This window comes from Bufo bufo, chromosome 3 (assembly GCF_905171765.1).
Source record: "Bufo bufo chromosome 3, aBufBuf1.1, whole genome shotgun sequence".
NCBI lineage: Eukaryota > Metazoa > Chordata > Amphibia > Anura > Bufonidae > Bufo > Bufo bufo.
In genome coordinates this window covers 246,249,191-246,261,381 of record NC_053391.1, presented here as the reverse complement: position 1 = coordinate 246,261,381, position 12,191 = coordinate 246,249,191, and positions in this window count along the sequence as shown.

Below are 12,191 nucleotides of genomic sequence, written 5' to 3'. Positions count from 1 at the left end.
CACAGTCAGTACTGCAGACGGATGTGCCCTAGCAATGCTCATTTCGAGTGCGCTGCTAAGGGACACTTCTGGGCAAGTTTTCTAGTATAAGTGTGCGATTTCTCTGAATAAATGAGTTTAGAAAAAAGTTCCCTCTGTCCCTTCACATTACCAAAAAAAAAAAAAAAAAAGAACGTTACACTTTAACCACCTCAGGACCGCCGTACGCAGGATTGCGTCTTTGCGGCGGTCCTGTTGTTCTGGGTGGACGCGCCGGTGCGTCCTCTCGCGAGACGCGAGATTTCGTGCATTGCCGGCCCGCGCATGCGCATCGCGGGCCGGCAAAAGTTAAAGAAGTATTTCGTCACCAGCCTGCCAGCAACGATCATTGGCTGGCAGGCTGGCGATTTTCAAAAAATCGAATCAGAAGCCAGATAACAGATCATATTAGTAAATATGATCTGTTATATGGCTTGTCTGCTCCTGTGCTGGTCCTTTTCGTCGGTTGGATCCAGCAGAGGAGCAGACTTCACAGTGAGTAGCACCAACACCACACTTTAGCCCCAGATCACCCCCCTGCACCCCAATTAACCCTTTGATCACCCCTTTGATCGCCCCTGTCAATCACTATTGAAAGGAAAAAAAGTGATCAGTGTAAACTGTCACTTTTTTTTTTTCACTAGTATTGGCTGTTAGGTTTTAGGGATAGTTTAGGCCCCTTGGTTAGGTAGTTAGCGCCCAGCCCACCGCACCGCAGTCACTTTTATTCGCTGATTAGCGTATCGCTAATCAGCATTTGTACTTTTATAGTATCTGTAAGTGATCAAAACTGATCACGGTCAGATCTATAATAGTATTAGTGTCACTTTAGTTCGCCCTCCACCCAAAACGCAGTGTTTGCCCGATCAGGCCTGATCGGTCGCCCACACGTGCGTTCACCCACGCCCGCCCCACCGCAGTGACAAAAAAAATTTTGTTTTTTGATCACTGCACATTCACTTTACAAGCACTGCGGCGATAAAAAAATCAGTTTTGATATTTTTTATCAACCGCAGCAGCCTCCGGTACTTCGCTAGCCTCCCCTTTGTAAGACAGGTTTGCTTTTTTTCTTGGGTAGTCTCAGGGAATACCCCTAAATTTAGTAGTCCAAATGTCAAACAGGGGGTATTCTTCTGAAGAGGCCTACAGGATTCTGACCCAGTCGGATGAGGAGTGGGAACCCTCATCTGATGAATCTAGCGGGTCAGAATATGAACCTGTGGAAAGCAGTGGCTCTCTGACCCAAAGTTCGGACGAGGAGGTGGAGGTCCCTGGCAGCACCAGGCGTACCCGGCCCCGTGTCGCTAGACCACAGGTTACGCAGGATCCGTTTCAAGAGCAGCAGAGTGGGGCTGTCGCTGCCGGATCACGTGGTGAGGCATACACCAGCAGCGCAGCCCTTCCTGGACCTAGTACCAGCACTGCCGTACAACATGGTGACGTGGCGAGCACCAGAAGGGCAGTTGAAGCTGGTACGGTGGCATGTGCACTAGTTACCCCGTCGCAGCCACCGCGCAGACAGGCCCGTAGAGCCCCTAGAATCCCTGAGGTGCTGGCAAACCCTGATTGGCAGTCACCAACTTCAGCCGCACCTGTAGTTCCCCCTTTCACCGCCCAGTCTGGAGTTCGGGTTGAGACGGCTCAAATCGGTTCGGCCCTGGGATTTTTTGAGCTGTTCTTGACTGCGGAGCTCTTGGACTTAGTCGTGGCAGAAACAAATCGGTATGCCACACAATTTATATCCGCCAACCCGGGAAGCTCTTATGCCCAGTCTTTCCGGTGGAAACCAGTCCAAGTTTCCGAAATTAAAATTTTTTTGGGCCTTCTCCTCAACATGGGTCTAACTAAAAAGCATGAATTGCGGTCATATTGGTCCACGAACCCAATTCATCACATGCCCATGTTCTCTGCTGCTATGTCCAGGACACGATTTGAGACCATCCTACGTTTTCTGCATTTTAGCGACAACACCACCTCCCGTCCCAGAGGCCACCCAGCTTTTGACCGGCTCCACAAAATTCGGCCCCTCATAGACCATTTCAACCAGAAATTTGCAGATTTGTATACCCCTGAGCAAAACATCTGCGTAGACGAGTCCCTAATACATTTTACCGGGCGCCTTGGCTTCAAACAATACATCCCAAGCAAGCGTGCCCGGTATGGGGTCAAATTGTATAAGCTCTGTGAAAGGGCCACAGGCTATACCCACAAATTTCGGATCTATGAGGGAAAAGATCAGACCCTGGAGCCGGTCGGTTGCCCTGACTACCTGGGGAGCAGTGGGAAGACAGTCTGGGACTTGGTGTCACCCTTATTCGGCAAGGGGTACCATCTTTATGTGGACAATTTCTACACAAGTGTGGCCCTCTTTAGGCATTTGTTTCTAGAACGGATTTGCGCCTGTGGCACCGCGCGAACTAGTCGCGTGGGCTTCCCCCAACGGCTTGTAACCACCCGTCTTGCAAGGGGGGAGAGGGCTGCCTTGTGTAACGAAGAACTGCTCGCGGTGAAATGGAGAGACAAGCGTGACGTTTACATGCTCTCCTCCATTCACGCAGACACGACAATCCAAATTGAAAGGGCAACCCGTGTCATTGAAAAGCCCCTCTCAGTCCACGACTATAATGCGCTCATGGGAGGGGTGGACTTCAATGACCAGATGTTGGCTCCCTATTTAGTTTCCCGCAGAACCAGACGCTGGTATAAGAAGGTGTCTGTATATTTAATTCAATTGGCGCTGTATAATAGTTTTGTTCTCTACAGTAAGGCTGGGAGAACAGGATCCTTCCTCAAATTCCAGGAAGAGATCATCGAGAACCTCCTTTACCCAGGAGGTTCCGTGGCCCCATCCACCAGTGTAGTTAGCCGTCTACACGAGCGACATTTCCCCAGTGTCGTTGCTGGTACCTCAACCCAACCGCCACCCCGAAAAAAATGTCGTGTCTGTAGCAGGAGTGGAATAAGGCGTGACACCCGCTATTTCTGTCCTGACTGTCCTGACCACCCTGCCCTATGCTTTGGTGAGTGTTTCCGGAAGTACCACACACAGGTACACCTAGCATAGGGATTGCATCTCACAGGACAGGCACACAGGGCTATTAGGGCCCTTTTACTCACAGCTGCTGCAAACCTCTCCTTTCACCTGGGATAAAGTGCATAATGTACTTCGCCACATCTTTGGGCAATTTGCGCTTTGCACATTGTCCCATGGGGAAGGAGAGGTTTGTTCTATAAAGGTAAAAAAAACTAAACAAAAAAAAAATTACCGGTAAGTAAAAAAGTTAAACGTTCAGTTAAAAAAGTTAAAAAAAAGTTTCTATGTTCTGTTCAACAGTTAATAAATTTATTGCGTTGCGGCCTGGTTTTTTCTTTTTTGTTTTGTTTTTTTTACCTTTCAGGTGGACCAACCGATCGACTAGCTGCAGCACTGATGTGCATTCTGACAGAAGCATTGCGCTGCTGTCAGATTACACGCAAGTCGGTGTATGCGGCGCTGCAAGACGAGATTTCTCCTCTGCAGTAAAAGATATGTTTGCCGAGGCATATGAGCTGAGGAGGTGGCGGTGTTCATATACTTTGGCAAACACTTTGTATATATAAAAAAAAAAATCCCGGCAATGATTTATTCATCCACATCGATTGATGTGAATGGAGAAATCTGGTTTGCCAGGGCATACGAGCTGAAGTGGGTATGGATGTTGGGCGGAGCTCCTATGTCCTGGCAGACGCCTTTCCCCTCCTTTTTTTTTTTTTGGCAGAGATTTTTTCATCCACATTGATCGATGCGAATGAAGAAATCTGTGCCGTTCATTTTTTTCTTTCAGCCCAGAGGCTGAACGGAAAAAAAAAATCTCATTACCCGTATGCTCAATATAAGGAGAATAGCAGAAACTCCTAATGCTGGGCATACATGTAATGATTGTGGAGACCCTCAAATGCCAGGGCAGTACAAACACCCCACAAATAACACCATTTTGGAAAGAAGACACCCCAAGGTATTCGCTGAGGGGCATATTGAGTCCATGAAAGATTGAAATTTTTGTCCCAAGTTAGCGGAAAGGGAGACTTTGTGAGAACAAAATCAAAAAAATCAATTTCCGCTAACTTGTGCCAAAATTATTTTTTTTCTATGAACTCGCCATGCCCCTCATTGAATACCTTGGGGTGTCTTCTTTCGAAAATGGGGTCACATGTGGGGTATTTATACTGCCCTGGCATTTTAGGGGCCCCAAAGCGTGAGAAGAAGTCTGGTATCCAAATGTCTAAAAATGCCCTCCTAAAAGGAATTTGGGCCCCTTTGCCCACCTAGGCTGCAAAAAAGTGTCACACATGTGGTATCTCCGTATTCAGCAGAAGTTGGGGAATATGTTTTGGGGTGTCATTTTACATATACCCATGCTGGGTGAGATAAATATCTTGGTCAAATGCCAACTTTGTATAAAAAAAATGGGAAAAGTTGTCTTTTGCCAAGATATTTATCTCACCCAGCATGGGTATATGTAAAATGACACCCCAAAACACATTCCCCACCTTCTCCTGAGTACGGAGATACCAGATGTGTGACACTTTTTTGCAGCCTAGGTGGGCAAAGGGGCCCACATTCCAAAGAGCACCTTTCAGATTTCACAGGTCATTTACCTACTTACCAGACATTAGGGCCCCTGGAAAATGCCAGGGCAGTATAACTACCCCACAAGTGACCCCATTTTGGAAAGAAGACACCCCAAGGTATTCCGTGAGGGGCATGGCGAGTTCCTAGAATTTTTTATTTTTTGTCACAAGTTAGTGGAAAATGATGATTTTTTTTTTTTTTTTTTTTCATACAAAGTCTCATATTCCACTAACTTGTGACAAAAAATAAAAACTTCCATGAACTCACTATGCCCATCAGCGAATACCTTGGGGTCTCTTCTTTCCAAAATGGGGTCACTTGTGGGGTAGTTATACTGCCCTGGCATTCTAGGGGCCCAAATGTGTGGTAAGGAGTTTGAAATCAAATTCTGTAAAAAATGACGAGTGAAATCCGAAAGGTGCTCTTTGGAATATGGGCCCCTTTGCCCACCTAGGCTGCAAAAAAGTGTCACACATCTGGTATCTCCGTACTCAGGAGAAGGTGGGGAATGTGTTTTGGGGTGTCATTTTATATATACCCATGCTGGGTGAGAGAAATATCTTGGCAAAAGACAACTTTTCCCATTTTTTTATACAAAGTTGTCATTTGACCAAGATATTTATCTCACCCAGCATGGGTATATGTAAAAAGACACCCCAAAACACATTCCTCAACTTCTCCTGAGTACGGGGATACCAGATGTGTGACACTTTTTTGCAGCCTAGGTGGGCAAAGGGGCCCATATTCCAAAGAGCACCTTTCGGATTTCACAGGTCAATTTTTACTGAATTTGATTTCAAACTCCTTACCACACATTTGGGCCCCTAGAATGCCAGGGCAGTATAACTACCCCACAAGTGACCCCATTTTGGAAAGAAGAGACCCCAAGGTATTCGCTGATGGGCATAGTGAGTTCATGGAAGTTTTTATTTTTTGTCACAAGTTAGTGGAATATGAGACTTTGTATGAAAAAAAAAAAAAAAAAAAAAATCATCATTTTCCACTAACTTGTGACAAAAAATAAAAAATTCTAGGAACTCGCCATGCCCCTCACGGAATACCTTGGGGTCTCTTCTTTCCAAAATGGGGTCACTTGTGGGGTAGTTATACTGCCCTGGCATTCTAGGGGCCCGAATGTGTGGTAAGGAGTTTGAAATCAAATTCAGTAAAAAATGACGAGTGAAATCCGAAAGGTGCTCTTTGGAATATGGGCCCCTTTGCCCACCTAGGCTGCAAAAAAGTGTCACACATCTGGTATCTCCGTACTCAGGAGAAGGTGGGGAATGTGTTTTGGGGTGTCATTTTATATATACCCATGCTGGGTGAGAGAAATATCTTGGCAAAAGACAACTTTTCCCATTTTTTTATACAAAGTTGTCATTTGACCAAGATATTTATCTCACCCAGCATGGGTATATGTAAAAAGACACCCCAAAACACATTCCTCAACTTCTCCTGAGTACGGGGATACCAGATGTGTGACACTTTTTTGCAGCCTAGGTGGGCAAAGGGGCCCATATTCCAAAGAGCACCTTTCGGATTTCACAGGTCAATTTTTACTGAATTTGATTTCAAACTCCTTACCACACATTTGGGCCCCTAGAATGCCAGGGCAGTATAACTACCCCACAAGTGACCCCATTTTGGAAAGAAGAGACCCCAAGGTATTCGCTGATGGGCATAGTGAGTTCATGGAAGTTTTTATTTTTTGTCACAAGTTAGTGGAATATGAGACTTTGTATGAAAAAAAAATAAATTAAAAAAAAATCATCATTTTCCACTAACTTGTGACAAAAAATAAAAAATTCTAGGAACTCGCCATGCCCCTCACGGAATACCTTGGGGTCTCTTCTTTCCAAAATGGGGTCACTTGTGGGGTAGTTATACTGCCCTGGCATTCTAGGGGCCCGAATGTGTGGTAAGGAGTTTGAAATCAAATTCAGTAAAAAATGACGAGTGAAATCCGAAAGGTGCTCTTTGGAATATGGGCCCCTTTGCCCACCTAGGCTGCAAAAAAGTGTCACACATCTGGTATCTCCGTACTCAGGAGAAGGTGGGGAATGTGTTTTGGGGTGTCATTTTATATATACCCATGCTGGGTGAGAGAAATATCTTGGCAAAAGACAACTTTTCCCATTTTTTTATACAAAGTTGTCATTTGACCAAGATATTTATCTCACCCAGCATGGGTATATGTAAAAAGACACCCCAAAACACATTCCTCAACTTCTCCTGAGTACGGGGATACCAGATGTGTGACACTTTTTTGCAGCCTAGGTGGGCAAAGGGGCCCATATTCCAAAGAGCACCTTTCGGATTTCACAGGTCATTTTTTACTGAATTTGATTTCAAACTCCTTACCACACATTTGGGCCCCTAGAATGCCAGGGCAGTATAACTACCCCACAAGTGACCCCATTTTGGAAAGAAGAGACCCCAAGGTATTCGCTGATGGGCATAGTGAGTTCATAGAACTTTTTATTTTTTGTCACAAGTTAGTGGAATATGAGACTTTGTAAGAAAAAAAAAAAAAAAAAAATCATCATTTTCCGCTAACTTGTGACAAAAAATAAAAAGTTCTATGAACTCACTATGCCCATCAGCGAATACCTTAGGGTGTGTACTTTCAGAAATGGGGTCATTTGTGGGGTGTTTGTACTGTCTGGGCATTGTAGAACCTCAGGAAACATGACAGGTGCTCAGAAAGTCAGAGCTGCTTCAAAAAGCGGAAATTCACATTTTTGTACCATAGTTTGTAAACGCTATAACTTTTACCCAAACCATTTTTTTTCTACCCAAACATTTTTTTTTTATCAAAGACATGTAGAACTATAAATTTAGAGCAAAATTTCTATATGGATGTCGTTTTTTTTTGCAAAATTTTACAACTGAAAGTGAAAAATGTCATTTTTTTGCAAAAAAATCGTTAAATTTAGATCAATAACAAAAAAAGTAAAAATGTCAGCAGCAATGAAATACCACCAAATGAAAGCTCTATTAGTGAGAAGAAAAGGAGGTAAAATTCATTTGGGTGGTAAGTTGCATGACCGAGCAATAAACGGTGAAAGTAGTGTAGGTCAGAAGTGTAAAAAGTGGCCTGGTCTTTCAGGGTGTTTAAGCACTGGGGGCTGAGGTGGTTAAAGGGGTTGTCTCGCTTCAGCAGATAGCATTTATCATGTAGAGGAAGTTAATACAAGCCACTCACTAATGTGATTGCCCATATTGCTTCCTTTATTGGCTGGATTTATTTTTCCATCACGTTATACACTTGTCGTATCCATGGTTATGACTAGAGTTGAGCGAACACCTGGATGTTCGGGTTCGAGAAGTTCGGCCGAACTTCCCGGAAATGTTCGGGTTCGGGATCCGAACCCGACCCGAACTTCGTCCCGAACCCGAACCCCATTGAAGTCAATGGGGACCCGAACTTTTCGGCACTAAAAAGGCTGTAAAACAGCCCAGGAAAGAGCTAGAGGGCTGCAAAAGGCAGCAACATGTATGTAAATCCCCTGCAAACAAATGTGGATAGGAAAATGAATTAAAAAAAAAAAAATTAACCAATATCAATTGGACAGAGGTCCCATAGCAGAGAATCAGTCTCTTCATGCCATAGCAGAGAATCAGTCTCTTCATGCCATAGCAGAGAATCAGTCTCTTCATGCCATAGCAGAGAATCAGTCTCTTCATGCCATAGCAGAGAATCAGTCTCTTCATGCCATAGCAGAGAATCAGTCTCTTCATGCCATAGCAGAGAATCAGTCTCTTCATGCCATAGCAGAGAATCAGTCTCTTCATGCCATAGCAGAGAATCAGTCTCTTCATGCCATAGCAGAGAATCAGTCTCTTCATGCCATAGCAGAGAATCAGTCTCTTCATGCCATAGCAGAGAATCAGTCTCTTCATGCCATAGCAGAGAATCAGTCTCTTCATGCCATAGCAGAGAATCAGTCTCTTCATGCCATAGCAGAGAATCAGTCTCTTCATGCCATAGCAGAGAATCAGTCTCTTCATGCCATAGCAGAGAATCAGTCTCTTCATGCCATAGCAGAGAATCAGTCTCTTCATGCCATAGCAGAGAATCAGTCTCTTCATGCCATAGCAGAGAATCAGTCTCTTCATGCCATAGCAGAGAATCTGGCTTCATGTCAGCACAGAATCAGGCTTCATGTCATAGCAGAGAATCAGGCTTCACGTCACCCACCACTGGAACAGGCCACTGTCACATATTTAGACCCAGGCAGAGGAGAGAGGTCACGTAACAGAGAATCTGGCTTCATGTCAGCACAGAATCAGTCTTCATGTCATAGCAGAGAATCAGGCTTCACGTCACCCACCACTGGAACAGGCCACTGTCACATATTTAGACCCAGGCAGAGGAGAGAGGTCACGTAACAGAGAATCTGGCTTCATGTCAGCACAGAATCAGTCTTCATGTCATAGCAGAGAATCAGGCTTCACGTCACCCACCACTGGAACAGGCCACTGTCACATATTTAGGCCCCGGCACCCAGACAGAGGAGAGGTTCATTCAACTTTGGGTTGCCCCGCAATATAATGGTAAAATGAAAATAAAAATAGGATTGAATGAGGAAGTGCCCTGGAGTACAATAATATATTGTTAAGGAGAGGTAGTTAATGTCTAATCTGCACAAGGGATGGACAGGTCCTGTGGGATCCATGCCTGGTTCATTTTTATGAACGTCAGCTTGTCCACATTGGCTGTAGACAGGCGGCTGCGTTTGTCTGTAATGACGCCCCCTGCCGTGCTGAATACACGTTCAGACAAAACGCTGGCCGCCGGGCAGGCCAGCACCTCCAAGGCATAAAAGGCTAGCTCTGGCCACGTGGACAATTTGGAGACCCAGAAGTTGAATGGGGCCGAACCATCAGTCAGTACGTGCAGGGGTGTGCACAGGTACTGTTCCACCATGTTATTGAAATGTTGCCTCCTGCTAACACGTTCCGTATCAGGTGGTGGTGCAGTTAGCTGTGGCGTGGTGACAAAACTTTTCCACATCTCTGCCATGCTAACCCTGCCCTCAGAGGAGCTGGCCGTGACACAGCTGCGTTGGCGACCTCTTGCTCCTCCTCTGCCTTCGCCTTGGGCTTCCACTGGTTCCCCTGTGACATTTGGGAATGCTCTCAGTAGCGCGTCTACCAACGTGCGCTTGTACTCGCGCATCTTCCTATCACGCTCCAGTGTAGGAAGTAAGGTGGGCACATTGTCTTTGTACCGGGGATCCAGCAGGGTGGCAACCCAGTAGTCCGCACACGTTAAAATGTGGGTAACTCTGCTGTCGTTGCGCTGGCACTGCAGGATGTAGTCGCTCATGTGTGCCAGACTGCCCAGAGGTAAGGACAAGCTGTCCTCTGTGGGAGGCGTATCTTCATCGTCCTGTGTTTCCCCCCAGCCACGCACCAGTGATGGGCCCGAGCTGCGTTGGGTGCCAGCCCGCTGTGAACCTGCTTCATCCTCATCCTCCCCCACCTCATCCTCATCCTCCCCCACCTCTTCCTCATCCTCGTCCTCCAGTAGTGGGCCCTGTCTGGCCACATTTGTACCTGGCCTCTGCTGTTGCAAAAAACCTCCCTCTGAGTCACTTCGAAGAGACAGGCCTGAAAGTGCTAAAAATGACCCCTCTTCCTCCTGGGCCACCTCCTCTTCCATCATCGCCCTAAGTGTTTTCTCAAGGAGACATAGAAGTGGTATTGTAACGCTGATAACGGCATCATCGCCACTGGCCATGTTGGTGGAGTACTCGAAACAGCGCAACAGGGCACACAGGTCTCGCATGGAGGCCCAGTCATTGGTGGTAAAGTGGTGCTGTTCCGCAGTGCGACTGACCCGTGTGTGCTGCAGCTGAAACTCCACTATGGCCTGCTGCTACTCGCACAGTCTGTCCAGCATGTGCAAGGTGGAGTTCCACCTGGTGGGCACGTCTCATATGAGGCGGTGAGCGGGAAGGCCGAAGTTACGCTGTAGCGCAGACAGGCGAGCAGCGGCAGGGTGTGAACGCCGGAAGCGCGAACAGACGGCCCGCACTTTATGCAGCAGCTCTGACATGTCGGGGTAGTTGTGAATGAACTTCTGCACCACCAAATTCAGCACATGCGCCAGGCAAGGGATGTGCGTCAAACGGGCTAGTCCCAGAGCTGCAACGAGATTTCACCCATTATCGCACACCACCAGGCCAGGCTTGAGGCTCACCGGCAGCAACCACTCGTCGGTCTGTTGTTCTATACCCCGCCACAACTCCTGTGCGGTGTGGGGCCTGTCCCCCAAACATATGAGTTTCAGAACGGCCTGCTGACGTTTACCCCGGGCTATGCTGAAGTTGGTGGTGAAGGTGTGTGGCTGACTGGATGAGCAGGTGGAAGAAGAGGAGGAGGAAGCTGAGTAGGAGGAGGAGGAGACAGGAGGCAAAGAATGTTGCCCTGCGATCCTTGCCGGCGGAAGGACGTGCGCCAAACAGCTCTCCGCCTGGGGCCCAGCCGCCACTACATTTACCCAGTGTGCAGTTAGGGAGATATAGCGTCCCTGGCCGTGCTTACTGGTCCACGTATCTGTGGTTAGGTGGATCTTGCCACAGATGGCGTTGCGCAGTGCACACTTGATTTTATCGGATACTTGGTTGTGCAGGGAAGGCACGGCTCTCTTGGAGAAGTAGTGCCGGCTGGGAAGAACATACTGTGGGACAGCAAGCGACATGAGCTGTTTGAAGCTGTCTGTCTCCACCAGCCTAAATGACAGCATTTCATAGGCCAGTAGTTTAGAAATGCTGGCATTGAGGGCCAGGGATCGAGGGTGGCTAGGTGGGAATTTACGCTTTCTCTCAAATGTTTGTGAGATGGAGAGCTGAACGCTGCCGTGTGACATGGTTGAGATGCTTGGTGACGCAGGTGGTGGTGTTGGTGGTACATCCCATGTTTGCTGGGCGGCAAGTGCCAACGTCCCTCCAGAGGCGGAGGAAGAGGCCGAGGCGGCGGCAGCAGCAGAAGAGGCCGAGGCGGCAGCAGCAGAAGAGGTAGCAGGGGGAGCCTGAGTGACTTCCTTGTTTTTAAGGTGTTTACTCCACTGCAGTTCATGCTTTGCATGCAGGTGCCTGGTCATGCAGGTTGTGCTAAGGTTCAGAACGTTAATGCCTCGCTTCAGGCTCTGATGGCACAGCGTGCAAGCCACTCGGGTCTTGTCGTCAGCACATTGTTTGAAGAAGTGCCATGCCAGGGAACTCCTTAAAGCTGCCTTTGGGGTGCTCAGTCCCAGATGGCGGCGGTCAGTAGCAGGCGGAGTCTCTTGGCGGCGGGTGTTCTGATTTTGCCCACTGCTCCCTCTTTGTCTTTTGCTACGCTGTTTGCTCGGTCTCACCACTGCCTCTTCCTCCGAACTGTGAAAGTCAGTGGCACGACCTTCATTTCATGTGGGGTCTAGGACCTCATCGTCCCCTGCATCGTCTTCCACCCAGTCTTGATCCCTGACCTCCTGTTCAGTCTGCACACTGCAGAAAGACGCAGCAGTTGGCATCTGTGTTTCGTCATCATCAGAGACGTGCTGAGGTGGTAT